The 14,454-nt window shown below is 46.0% G+C and overlaps 2 non-coding genes across 2 annotated transcripts; one reads left to right on the top strand and one right to left on the bottom strand.

Annotated features, from left to right (window-relative positions):
- Positions 1-6,463: 6,463 nt before the first annotated feature.
- Positions 6,464-6,535, bottom strand: TRNAQ-CUG (transfer RNA glutamine (anticodon CUG)). The gene has a single exon. It is a non-coding gene; the product is annotated as a tRNA-Gln (tRNA).
- Positions 6,536-8,271: 1,736 nt separating this feature from the next.
- On the top strand, positions 8,272-8,436 carry LOC130841997 (U1 spliceosomal RNA). The gene has a single exon (XR_009050323.1). It is a non-coding gene; the product is annotated as a U1 spliceosomal RNA (small nuclear RNA).
- The last annotated feature ends 6,018 nt before the right edge of the window (positions 8,437-14,454 follow it).

The following is a 14,454-nucleotide window of genomic DNA, read 5'->3' as shown; positions in this document are numbered from 1 at the left end:
TGGGCAGTTCTGTGCTGATGTGCATGGGGCTTCCAGGGACTCACTGGAGCTGGCAGTAGTTGGAGGACAGTAGATGGCACGCTAAAGGGACAGTGGCCAAAAGGAGATGCAGAGGCCAGGTTTTCAAAATGCATAGACGTGAGGTGCATAGGCATTCAGACCTCTCCCTTTTTCCAAATGACTGCTTCTACATGTTCAGTAAGAATCCAGAAAAATGAACTGAGTTGGAATCTGAGGCCAGGGAATGGAGGAGAGCATTGGAGTGAATTACCTTTGGGCCAGATGTATGAAGACCCAGTTAGATACACAAGAATATAAGATAATCATTGCTTCAGACAAATCTAATTGAGAAGGCAAGTTATTTATATGGGAATGTCGGAGAAAGGCCAAAAAAGCTTTAGGGCCAGTGGGAAAGAAGTCCATGGTGGACTAGAAGGAGAGAAGAAAAAGAATGGTATGAAACAGTGTAGGTCTAGTGAGTAGTTCTCAATCATGCAGTTAGAAAACAAGAAGTGGGTGAGTTTTGATCTAACTTGAATGCCTTAACCCAATCTCTTCAAATTCTGATTGTAAAGTTCTGTGGTGAGGTTTGGGTATCAGTATTTTTAAAAGCTCTGCTAATATGCGTCTAGGGATTAGAAGGACTATGGATCTGGTAGGACGTCAGTAACCAGTATGGCAGTGTCCATCGTGTGGCTACTTCATAGAAAAGCTGAAGATCAGCCATTAAGGGAATTAGCATTCTTCTCTCAACAGAACTATTTGTATAGCTCAGAGCAAAGAGAAAAAAGATAGATACGTAGGTTCGATATATAATCTCTCTGTTTGGATCCAATGTTTTTTACAATTTTTATAGTACAAGATACAATAAAAAATACACATTACATAGAAACCCACAGTATAAAATAGTACCTCCCCTTACCACAATAATGAACTGGAGTGTTTTCATTTCTACTGTTAAAATGCAACTTGCAGTTCACTAGTTACTAAATGGATTTCACAGCCTACTAATTGGCTCAGAACTGCAGATTCAACAAATGCGTTTTTTAATTAAATTCTTTCTTTATGCAAAAGCCCATAATGAATCTTAGGCCTCATTCTCCTATGTGTATCCTTTTTCATGCCCGTCTATACACTAGTGTAAAATACTAGGAGAGACTCTTTCTTTGGGCAAAGTTAGAGAAAACAGTGATGAGAATCTAGTATAACTAAAACTAATGCTTTTTCCCTTTCACTTCAGAGTTGTGTTTGTCTAGAGGTTGAGAACGTTTCTAGCAATGCTCTCGGGGGATCCAGCATGAAATCACCTTCATAGACTGTTGGTGTCCATGGGATGCAAAGGGGTTGGGCCGCCGTTACACTCCCTGCTCTCATTTTGCTAATTTCATTTTGAGTTCTCCCTGTTTCCATTCTTTCCTCAGCCCCTCTGGAGCAGGATTTCTCGGTAGAGCCTGATCCCTGTCCAGGAGGGTGACCAAACAGCCTCTATTAATTGCTGACACCTCCACATGGGAGCCTCTCCTCTCTGTTCCCCCAAGTGTATGGAAAGAGCCTGTGGCCTGGGTTCTAGACCAGGGTTGGCAACCACAGGCCACGTGGTTTTAGTTAGTCCTTAGTTCCTTGGCACCAGAGCTCCTCATCTGTAAAAGGTGGAACTGGACTTGGATACCTTCTGAGGTCCCTGTTGGCTCTCATATTGCAGGGCTCTCCCTGTAGCCGGTCCCTCCTCCTCAGAAGGCAGGGATGTAGAGGTAGAAGAGAGTGTATTTCTCTAGCAAGCATCTCTGCTCCCATAGCAGTCCGTTTCTGAATGTGTACGAGGGATGCTAAGTACATCCATCCCTGGTACATGTGAGAATGTCATCATTCGATTCAGATGAAGGGGTTCAAGAGTAAAGTGGCTGCTGCGGATTGGGTGGTAGGAAGCTGGCTAAGGCTCTGCAGCAGCTTGAGCTGCAATATGACCAAGCACTGGTGGGGTGAGGACAGGGGTCCCTAGATTCTGCTCCACAGGCTGGATGAAAATCTCAGGAGCTATTTCTGCTAACTTATGCATCTCACTTTCCCCTTCAGCCAACCTGTGGCTCCCCCTTCAGCTCCTCCTGTCAACAGGAGCTCAGCCTGCCCGGGCCTCTGTCATCATGCAGCCATCCCTCCAGGCTCAGGTATCAGCAGGACCTAGGAAAACTCCCGTGTCATCTCTCTCTCTCCCTCTGTCTTTTGCAGATACCAGTTTCCCTAGCAACTAAGAAAAGATATTGCCAGTTTGGATGAATCCATATTATAAAATGTACCTTTTCCATTTGATGAAAAAAATCTACAACAGCAAGTCAAGTTCAAGCCTCAACAGAATATTGGAGGGATCCTTTCCTGAGAATCGACATCCCAACCAACAGCCACTTTCCACACTCCAAAAGACAGATTTGATGGAAGAAATCCCAGCCATCAGCCTCCAAGTGTGATCAGTCAATAAGGAGACCAATGCTTTGATGGACACACAGTTTGGAGAGACCTTAACTCTTGTTCCTCTCAATATGCCTCCTCCACACACCAGCATCAGGAGCAACTGGAAGAAGGCAACATGTCAACCTGGTCATTCTTTGCCACTAGATGGACTGGACCAGGAGTAGTTGGCATTAACTTTGCAGTGTTCTTGCTGAAAATGTTTAGCCTGAGTTTCATTACAAGGTAGTGATCAGACAACTGCAGAATTTAGGCCACTGAGCAAGACACCTGGCCAGTCTTTCTTCAAACAGTCAATGTCTCCACAACTAAGACAACAAAAAGGAGAAGAGATGTTTTGGGTTCCAAAGGCCTAAAAAGATTGTGCTGCTTTGGTAGCTGTCTTCAATGGTGGTGGCATTGACTTGTTTGCAGAGGACAGGTCAGTTGTCTGGCTCAAAGGCCTACAGTTTGCCATTGTCTGATCATTTCCTCATGATTAAATTCAGGGGAAACCTTTTTGCCTAGAACACCACCTAGTGCATGCTGTGTGCTTCCTAGCGCAGCCCCTTTGGAGGCTGAGAGTGTCCACTTTGCCTGTCACCACTATTGTCATTTTAGCATTGGACACTTTGTTTTGCAGGGCTTCATGAGATCCATTCATTGGAAAGACATGTTTGCTGTCTATAATCAGTAATTTGATTAGTGGTGCTTTGAGAGTGTATGAATATCTTATTCTATGATGCTTTCTCTAAAATTTTACCAGCCCTTATCGATCCCTGATGTGTGTCAATTATCTTTGTGCTCCTCTATGTGCAGAGTCTTTGCCGGTTCCTCTACTTCTGTGTGGCTACCACACCTGGCTAAATACAAACCAACTGGAGTCCACGGTGTCCTCTGGCCCTTGGTTGGGGCAGGGTTATGACTGCTGTCCTTGACTCTCTCTGTTAGTCCCTAGCCCTCTGAAATGCACGTGGAGAGTTCCTGCTGCCATTATCCTAGGTGGACCTGTGCTCTCCTATCATTCTTTTTCAAATGCAGGTTTTCAATAGTACACAAAATAGAATTATATAAGAACATCCCCATCTCTGTTAGCCACGACCAACAAATATCAGCTTATGGCTGCACTTGTTTTACTACAAGCCACCCACTTACCTTTCCCTATATTCTGTAAAGCAAATCTCAGATATCATATTTCGTCTGTCATTTTGCCAGTATGTTTCCGTAAATGAGGACTCTTTTTGAAAGTATTCTCATCATAGCATTATAATTGTTCATAAATTAATTCAGCATCTTTAATGTCATAAAAGAGTGCTCAAATTTCCCATTATTGTTTTTAAGTTATTCTTTCTTGGGACCCAAAGAAAATGCACAAACTGTAATTAGTAGGATATGTGTTGAAGTCTTTACACACATATTTACTCTGGGTTTCTTCCTCCCTCCCTCCCTTCCTTTCTTCCCCTGCCTCTTCCTTCCTCCCTCCCGTTGTCCCTCCCCCCCTTCTTTCCTTGCTTCCTTCCCTCTCACTCTTGCTCCAGCTCTCTTGGTCTCTTGCTGTCCTTTTCTTTTCCTTTCTTAAATCATTCATTTGTTGAAGAAATGGAGTTGTTTGTTCTGTAGCATTCCCACAATGTAAATTGTATAACTGGGTGTACTTTAATAAATTCTTCCGTCCTCCATACTTTCTTTTTGGTGGTAGAATCTAAAGCAGTGCTGGAATATAATGAAATTGCAAACCACATATGTAATTTCAATTTTCCGAGTAACCACATTGAAAACTGAAAAGTATAAGCACACAATAATACAAATATTATCTTCTACACAGCTAATTAATGCTGCACATTAAGGGAAACATAATTCCACCAAAGCTTTAAAGTTGTGTTTAATAGAAAAATGTTGTGCATATCTTCAGCCTTTAAGTTTACATTCACATGAATTATAAATTAAATATAATTAAAATCCAGTTCCTTAGTCGTCCTAGCCACATTCTAGGTATTCAATAGCCATATGTGTCTAGTGGCCCCTATTTTGGACACAGTAGATACAGAGGCAGAGGAGATTGTGTTTGGTATCCTGGCAAGGGCACCTCAGAAGTGGTGTGTGCTCTCTGATCAGGAGGCACATCAACTCCTGTGTGTTTCCTCAAATAATGTTAGCAGCCCTTGGAGTTCAAGGCCTAGATCTGTTAACTAGTTATGTGGAGCAAAATGGTGATATTCCATGGCCATGTGTTATCTAGCTGGTACACTTGCATAAAAAAAAACTTCCCCTTAGTACTAAATACTGTTTAGTTACTTAGTGGTTCCCTCTGTAAAGAAAACTGCAGCTTAATGAGCAATTCCCCAAGCATCCTCCATGGTCACCAACTAGTTTCTTTTATTTCTTTTTTTTCCCCCTGTGCTAATATGAAATCAAAGTTTCAAACACATTGAAGTATTTCAATTCATTGCAATAGAGTCCTTACTGATACTCCAATGATCCTCTCTTTCAGCAGTGAATGTGCCTTTAAGCTGGCTCCTTTCTCCTTTTCATAAGATTTTAATAGTCTTTGAGACCTCTGTAGATATCACTATGACAAGGTGCTTCTGTCTCATCTGCCCCTGACCGGGACTCAGTCATATCTCTCAAAATCTCTGATTCCTTTCTGTGAAAAACATTATTCCCAAATCAAATTGTGTAACCTAAAGACACTCAATGGAAGTGGTTGAATTCTAGACCTTTCCAGTGGACAGAGCTAGCAAATACATACTCATATTTGTATGTGTTCATGCATTCACATATATTCACATTCACAATTCAAACTCAGAACTACAGGCTTTGATTGAATGTCTGTCTTTCAGCTGAGACTCTTTTCTCTAATACCACTAGTTTTGTTTTTAAGGGCACTGGGAGTAATAGAAATACAACACCTTATACCGCCTCCTTTGCTTTTCCCCACACTATATTGACAAAAGAATAAAGAAATACCCAACAATGCCAATCATAACACAACTGACGAAAGCAGGTTTTAAAATTTTGTCACTGTTCTGGGGTACACATAAATTATTGTTTTATACTCTCTTCGGCTAGTTCTTATCCATGTGGCTGTTCCACAGAAGGCCTTGCACAAAAGGTTTATTTGTTACATTGTGTTTTCCATATCCAGAGGCAACATTTGAAAAAGGAATTTAAGTTTATAATGATAAAAAATTAAATCTGGTTTCCACCCAAATCTAACCAAAGTATATTCGCTACAGGCTAGCCTTGATGATAAGCTCTGCAAGTGTCTCAAAGGCCTTGGGTGGAGAGGGGTCAGGGAGCCCTGGTCTCCCCAGACGCTGGAATCCTTGGCCTTTCTCCTCTTTCTGGCTGAGCTTGGGATGAAAGCACGGGACTTCCTGGGGTCAAGATTGAAATCTCAGCCTAACAGCGGCTTTTCGTGTCCAATGGAGACTTAGGAGCTAGAAATTCTGAATAAAATCGGAACACAGTGGAATAGGATCAATCAAACTTCAGAATAGAATAGGCACCTCAATACAGCACTACCCATTCGGGTCTGGAACCATAAGAGGCTGTCACCCTGTCTGACCAGCGACATCACAGCCCCCCACAGCGACCCCTGACTCACAGGGACAAGCGCGCAGTTACGCCTGCGGTGTGACGCCCCCTCGCGGGGCAGGACTCAGGCGGCGCAGCCTCTGCCTTTTACCCCCGAGACCCAGGGGGCCCCGACGGCGGGGTGGCACTGGCTCGGTCGCTGCGCCGCTTGGCGGCGGGGCCGGGCCTCCGATGGCCAGAGACGGGCTGACCGCCCGGGGCCAGCGGGGACACCCCGGGCTCGTCCCCCACCTGCGCGCCACCTGCCCATGTGGACCGCGCAGGTCGGAGAAGCCGGTTTTCTGGAGAAGGAGCCGGCAGAGGTCAGGGACGCGGCTGCCAGGTGCCTGCGGTGGCAGGAACAGGAGCCGGAGGAACGCGGGCTTCGGCAGGAGACTGAGTTCTGGCGGCGGGAGTAAAAGACGCCGGCGCGGCCTAAAGGGAAAGGTCCCACCGAGACTCGAACTCGGATCGCTGGATTCAGAGTCCAGAGTGCTCACCATGACACCATGGAACCGCCGCAGGCCCGCCCCTCCCGCCGCGGAGCCAGGCCGCGCGCAGCCCCGCGGGCCCAGCACCCGCCTCCCGCCGGGCGCTCTCGTCCCCCCGCCCCGAGCCCGCTTCCTCCGCGACGCCAGGAGGCGCCTGACTCGCCTGCCCTCAGGTTTGTACGTCGTGGAAAGACACGAAGTCCATTCGGGAGGAGCGACAGGGGACGGCTTGGCGGCCTCCCCCAAATGCGCCTGCTCTGCCGGCATTTCTAGAGTTTTCTGCCTGAGGTAAAATTCCCGCCAGAAAAAAAAACCCAAACGCCAAAAAACCCCCAAACTTCCTTTCCCCTTCTTTGCAGTTGTCCTCTCGCCGCTGCCCTGGCAGCTCTGAACATCCTCAGGACAGGGCTAGGCACGTCGTGGGGTGTCCCCTCCCTGGGACCCAGGTGCAAGGGTAGACGCGCGGGGCGCTGCCGGCTTCGTCGGGGGACGGCGCGTCCTCTCTCTGTTGGGAACCGGATGGGAGCCGAAGCGGCCGCGGCCCCACCCGTCGCACCGCGAGCACCCAGGCCGCTGGCGCCCTGAGGGGTGAGGTCGGGTGTGAGCAGCTGACAGTGTTTCTTCTGGGCTCTTTCCTCCCTCCCCTTCGTGCTCCTCCTCCGCTTTCCGGGTTCACCCCCTCTCCGCCCACCCGCGTCCCCGAGACTGAGGCGGCCGCTGGGTCCTGGGAGCGGAGCTCAGCGCGGCCCACGGGCTCCCCGTCGACGTTTCCAGCCTCCGGACGTTTACGTGGCTCAGCGGCCAGTTTTAAAGTTTTGAACGTCGGCCACTTTTGAAAGCCTCTCCCAGCCTCGCATTCGGCGGAGGGGGACGCGCAGGGAAGAGGGGCACAGGGCGGGCTGCAGCCCCAGAGGCTGTGGCGGTCCCCTGTCACCTGAGCGGAGGCTCCCGAGGCGGCGAGGCGCAGGCGGCCTGGCCCATTCCCTGGTATCAAGGCCCTCATGTGCCCCATGTGAGAACAGCGTGTCCTGAGTGGCCAGTCTGAGTGTGTTTTCAGAACCGGAGGGAGGGGTTGAGGGGCACGTTCTCACCCCGTGGCAACAGCAGAAGAGTGTGTAATGCGGCTCTGTGAGTACAGTATGCGAGCGTGCTGTTACCTGGAAGACTGGTGGCTCAAGCCACCACGGAACATGCGAGTCGTACTTCAACTCATTTTCCTGCTTCCCATTCTCAAAATTGACCAAAGCCTCCTGAGCTGCTTTTATCTTTCAGGCAGCGACCTCATCCGGTAGCTCTCAGTTCCTGTCCTCCCTGTCCTTTGCTCTGTGGCCGCGGGTGGGGCAGCTGCTGAATCTGAGTCGTCCTGGATCTTCACCGACCTCGGCCCTCCGATGGTTTCTCCCCGCTGTCACCACATTCCAGTGTTCTCTCTGCACCATATGGAGCTCTGCGGCCACCTTGACCTACATGTTTCCACAGCCAGATTCCAGGGGAACTGCCAGGCTGCAGAGGCTGATGGCATAGGCCTGGTCAGACTCCAGGTTGGTGCACCTCAAGGGCTAGTATTAACTATGCAGTTATAGGATGCCAGCAACACTTTGATTTGAGGGTGTTGCATCATTACATTTTTTAAAAAATTTATGACATTACTTGTTAGAACAGTTTTAGGTTTACAGACAAATTGAGCAGATAGAGACTTCTCACATATGCTCTGTTCTCTCTCACACAATTTCTTCTATTATTGGTATCTTGCATTGTTGTGGTACAGGCGCCGGGGAGATCCCATGATCAGGAAGATGGTTTTCCAAAAAAAAAAAAGGCTTATCCATTGCACTCCGGATGTACTGAGCCCTTTGATTTCTCCAAATTTAGGAAACTCGACTGCACAATTTGTGGTAATGGGGGACAGTGTTTGCACACTCTCCTGACAGGTAATGGTTAATAACAGACCACTGTAAATATATTCAGTAGTTTGGGCAAATTCTTGGGGAGCATTTCCTAGATACATTTTCCTGGAAGATAAACCTTCCTACTCCCCTTCTAAGTTTGTTTTGGGGAAAAATGCTGTATTCCTTTCCAGGGCCAGACTGAATTGACAACCATCATAGTTGATGAGGATTAAGGCCCTAATCAGCCAATGAAGAACACTTTATTTCAGACCAGTCCCATTCCCCATTTTCTGCTGGAAAGAAAGTGGACCAGCTTATTCCTTTACTGCAGAACCACCACCAGAGGTCTTAAACTCAGGGAGACCTGTGTGGCCAGGTGACTGCCTCTTGCAGCCCCGGGAGGACAGATATTTCTAATACCTCACCTAGCTTTCCCGTCTTTCTTTTCTTTTGTATAACTGGCATGGCAATACACCCAAGAAACAGTAGTATCTAGCGCTGTGTCCCCTGCTTAGCAAATAAGGCACAGGGTCATTTTATACCACCAAGAGGAGGAAGATCCTGTGAGTGGAGGACTTTGTGGGGTCTCTTTTGGAGCAACCGATGAGGTTTCTGAGAGAAGGTCTGGGAATCTCTGCCCCTCTTTCAGTGCCTGGGTTGTAGCCCACCAATTTGAAATGTTTGGTGTCTCTCCCTGGTTCCTCAGGGAACATAAGTCAGCCTGGAAGCAGTGTTTCCTAAGAGATACTCCACGAAAGCCCCAAAGCTGGAACTTTCCATTGGGCCACTTTGTAGTCACGTTCACCCTTCCTTTGAAGGACCTTTTGGAGAATAGGAATAATCAAGGGTGACATGCTTTTAAAGAGGCATCTCCACTCACAAAGGACTGGTTTTCACCACAGACCTCAAGGGAACATTCCCTCAGCCTTTGGGCAAGGGGCTATGGGGTTTGCAATCCCCAACATAGAGTCAGGCCAGCATTGTCCTTAAAACGGGTATGGTGCTTTTAAAATACACTTTTTGTTTTTGGTCGTAGAGTTGGTATACATTATTATATAATTTACACATGTACAATATAGTGATTCACAACTTAAAGGTTATATGCCATTTATATGTATTATAACATATTGAGTATCTTCCCGGTGTTGAATAATATACCCTTGTAGCTTATTTTATTTATAATAGTTTGTACCTCTTCATCCCGATCCCTAGGTTGCCCCTCCCCCTCCCCCTCCCCGCTCCCCTCTGGTAACCGCTAGTTTGTTCTCTATATCTGTGAGTCTGTTTCTGTTTAGTTTTATTCACTAATTTGTGGTATTTTTGAGGATTCCACATATAAGTGATGTCTGACTTATTACACTTGGCACAGTATTCTTCAAGTCCATCCATACTGTTGCAAATGGCAAAACTTCATTGATTTTTTTAAGACTGAGAAGTATTCCATTTACTACATATACCTCATATTCTGTATCCATTCATCTGTTGATGGACACATAGATTGCCTCCCTATCTTGACAATTCTAAATAACCCTGCTATGAAAACTGGGGTGCATGTATCTTTTCAAATTAGTGTTTTGGGGTTTTTTTGGATGCATACCCAGCACTGGAATTGTTGGGTTATGTGATAATTCTGTGCCCACTAACCATGTGTCAAGGTTCCCTTTTCTCCCCATCCTGGCCAGTGTTTGTTATTTGTGTTCTTTTTGATGATAGCCATTCTGATAGGTGTGAGGTGACATCACACTGTGATTTTGATTTGCATTTCCCTGATGATAGTTGATGTTGAGCTTTTTTCCTGTTGGCCATCTGTATGTCCTCTTTGGGAAAACGTCTGCTCAGGTTTTCTGCCCATTTGTTAACTGGGTTGTTTGGGGTTTGTTGATGTTGAGTCCTACAAACTGTTTATATATTTGGATATTAGCTCCTTATCAGTCAAGTTTAAGGGTTTTCCTTCGTTCACAGTCTTACCCTGGTTGTGACTGTGCTTTTTATTTTGTAAAAGTTTCTTTTCAGGATCTTGATAGATATTTTCCAACTGTGATTTTATAAAGGGGGTGCCACACGAATACACACTAACAGAAACTGGATTTACTCTCCCACTTGAAACAGCAAAAGAAAGCAACAACAATAAACTGGACAAAATAGATGAGACAGAGATTTTCAAAAGACTGGCCAACAGGCAGTAAAGGTCAGTGAGTGATCCTGAGAGATGAGAAACAAGCAGATGAGCCTACATTTGCTCCAGTTTACCACCTGGAGAGAGTTTCCAAGCAAGGCAGGGGAGAGGAAACTGAAAACAAGCCAGTGGACTTCATTGAGTTGAGGACACTGAGCTGAGTCATTGCACCTCATCCTCATCTTCCCTTTCAGCAGGTGGAACCTATTGGTGTCTGCTGTTGTTATTCTACCTACAGAGAGATACCTAGGCTGAGCTGGGAACAGTCATCTTCACACTTTCTTCAGTAAGGAATGTGTACCCTCATTCGTATCCCACAGTAGAATTAGCACAGTGCTTTACCCACAGGGGCTTTGTAAATGCATTCGTGGAACTCAGCTAATTTAGGATCCAAGTCATCTAGATGAGCAGAGATATTATATTTTGTACAACATGATGGGATAGAGGAGTGACTCAAGGAGTGTTAGATTATTCTGTTTCTAAGAGCACTAAAGAGATATCAGGCACGTGAAAGCCAGGATTTTACTGCTAGACCCCACTACATTCTCACTGCAAACTTGGAAGTTGCTTTACTCCTTTACTTTGCTTACTGGATCTGAAATGTAAGGGTAAAGCACCAAGTTCTAAAATTCTAGGAATATGACCAATATTTAAATTGTCTTTGAAATGGGGAGAGAATTTGAAGTCTAGAAGGCATTGCTTTTTGTAAGAGAAGACAGATAGTCCCTGATTGTTATGACATGATGAAACTATAAGACTTATTCAATTTGTCTGTTCATTTCTCCTACTGACCAGGACATAGACAGTAGAGACAGACATCAGCAGTTTCCTCTGGAAACGTTGACAGTGTTGGCTACTTTGAGCCAACATAGATTGCAGATGTTAGTTGTATCATGAGAGGATGAAATCTGGCTGAGAGCCACAGTTGTTGGACCTGGATTGGTCACCAGCTGTTGATAAAGAAAGAAGGGCGGCCACGAGAAACACTGAGGTCATCCCTAGGCAGCACGGGTCACTTCCTCCAGTGAATCCACCCCCATTACACTTCTCATGACTTTTTGGTCGCTGGACTGAGAGCTCCAGGAAAGTTGGAATACCCTTTAATCATCTCTGTGTTCATGTCTCCTGGCACCGAATCAAGCTGCGAGTAGGGTCTCAGTGACATTTGTTCACTGATTGAATAAAAGTGGTTGCAAATCTTCCACCTTTTCAACTACATTCCTTCCCAAATGTGCTCTCAGAGATACTCTGCTTTCTCCCAAGATGTAGCAAATCCCCTTCCTTAAGAACGTGCCCGCCCTACATTATCCACGCCCTTTGATCCAGACCTCTGGTGACTCTGATGAAGACTCACCTCTCCACAGTGATTCCTCTCAGGGGTTCACTGTCATTAGGAAGAGATGTCCTTGGCCTCCCCTCCCATCCTCTGGTCTGCCACAACACCTAATTGAGAAGAGCCCCACACTTTGTTGAAAGTATCCACTTGGATTCTTCTTCCCACTGCTTTGATGTCCTCAGGTAAATCTTACTGATAGCTGAACTCCAAGTTGTTCACAAAGCATGAGGAAAAATAAACCCTCACAAATACTTAAGAAATACTGTGTGTAAAGTCTTTCCAAGTGTAAATGTGGAAGAATATTACTAGTATCTCTGCTTCAGATGGAAGGGTTCCCTTACCCTGCCCCCTCCTGACCTCAGGGCAAAACTGGTGAAGAAAAGAATGGACATCTCCATCCCTTCTCCAAACATTCTTTCTCCCTCTAAGCTCACGCTTACTTGGGGCATCTGCTGTGGGGGCAGCTGCGGGTGCAAACAGCAGGGTCCAGCACAGAGCCTCAGGGTCTCCTCCTCCTCCTTTTGGAATTGGTGCTCCCAGCAGTGCAAACGAACCCTGATCCATGCTGTGGATCTCCTCGGCAGGTGCACAGGTTCACTGTGGAGTAAGTTACTCTCTCAGTCCTCCCTGCTCAGCTCAGGCTGCTCCTTGAGGACGTGGATAATGCTGTGTGCACTCTTCACTTTCCCTTGATTCTTGTGAACTCAGCTTGTCCTTCTTTTCATCTCTGCTGGCAGCCAACTGCTCTACCATTTCTTTACCCTTCTTTGTGTTATTCTCATTCTTCCAAGCTGCTGATTTTCTTTCTTCCATCTCCTCTATCATTTATGTCTTTTCAGGGTTTGGGCTTGGCTTAGGCTCCTGCATGAGACACACAGAGAAGATACCAAGGTCTGCTCTTGGCTGCAGTTCCCAGGTCCCATTTAATATGCATCTCAGTCTCTTATGCATTCAGAGAAATGTGAACTGAAAGGGACTTTGGAGGACTTGAATAACAGCTTTTTTTTACTGATAAAGAAACTGATTCCCAAAGAGAACAGGAGATTTCCAAAACCCTGGGAACAACTTAGTGACGGTAGAACCATCACACAGGTTTGGACACAGGCTACGCTGTCCGAAGCGTACAACACACTGTCCAGGAACCTACAGCTGAAATTCAGAGGACATTGTGTCAAACATCAGTATTTCTACTGGTAAAATAAAGTCTGATTATTTATACTCAGTCAATTTTCAATCCCTGCTGACAAAATGGGAGCAAGGAACATGTGTATGAAATACACCACGGTCATCCTTAAAAAACATATATGTGATTCTCTGTAAAACACCTGGCTCTGGTGCTAGAGGTCATCTTCCTGAGAGCAGGTGCTCTGTGTGCCTTGTTCACCCCTCCTCCCCAGTGCCTGCTCCAGAGCCTGCCAGATAGAACATTCGGTAAATATTTGTCAAGCAGGTAAATATAGGTAACAAGGAGAAACTAACTTTTACTGATGTGTTCTAGTGCTACCGTATTTCCAGTCCGATCCTATCCTAGGACTGTGCTGTAGCAACGAGAGCACAGCCCTAGGAATAGCTGTCCAAGATGCAAATACCAGCTCCACCACATACCAAGTTTGCTGTACATGGTGATTTCATTACCGTCTTTGAACATATGGTTCTCATGTATAATGGAGAAGAATGTATAATGTAAAACAGAGAAAGTAGTATTAACTTTGGATGAGTAATTATGATATCATGCGGCTGACAGGCCCCAATCCCTGGGCCCTAGCTGCACAGCTAAAGAACACCTACATCAGGGTCATTGTGCTGCTTCTTAAAGGCCTAAGAAACTGCATTTCAGACAGAAATTCCCAGGAGATTTTCATGAAAGGAAGAAGCCACACCTTCAAACAAGCACTTTAGAATGGAGACCCCAAAAGCCTAGTGGCAACAGGAATGACCCAGTGGGATCAAACCAAGTCCGTTGTCCAAGGTGCTCTGCCAAGGGGAAATGTCTTCTTTTCCAGGAAGGGCACCTACCTGAAGTGGAACACAAAGAGGACCCTGCTTCTTCATTCGGGGCTTTTAGTGCCTCCATTGTCTTTTAGATTTTCTCCCCTGCTCTAATCGCTGGGGATCTCAGCCCTCATATGGGTCCTGTTTTATGAAGACCTCTGTTATTTTATTCTCCTCTTGGAGAAGGACATGGCAGAGATCAGTTCTGGGCCTCCACATTCCAGGCTTTCTCCTAAGCCTCTTTCTTTCAGGTGAGCTGCAAGAAATCATGGGGGTTAGAATTCAGGTCAATAAAGAGGATCCCAGAGGAACACGAGACCACGAGGGCAGCCCCTCATGGGAGATGGTCACACCACGACGTGGTCAATATCAGCCCTATTCAGGTGGGGAGGACATAGTGGCCAATTGTGTGGGCAGAGGACACAGCTACATCTTTCCAAACCTCTAATCAACAAGATTCTGAGATAACAAAAATGGATTGCTTTAAACTATTGTTTTTGTAACCTGTTAATAGGCAGAAATAGGGAACTAATTCAGATGCTTATCTCTACT

Source organism: Hippopotamus amphibius, chromosome 1, assembly GCF_030028045.1.
Source record: "Hippopotamus amphibius kiboko isolate mHipAmp2 chromosome 1, mHipAmp2.hap2, whole genome shotgun sequence".
NCBI lineage: Eukaryota > Metazoa > Chordata > Mammalia > Artiodactyla > Hippopotamidae > Hippopotamus > Hippopotamus amphibius.
The sequence above is the reverse complement of the archived record's forward strand: the minus strand, read 5'-3'. Positions and strand labels throughout refer to the sequence as shown.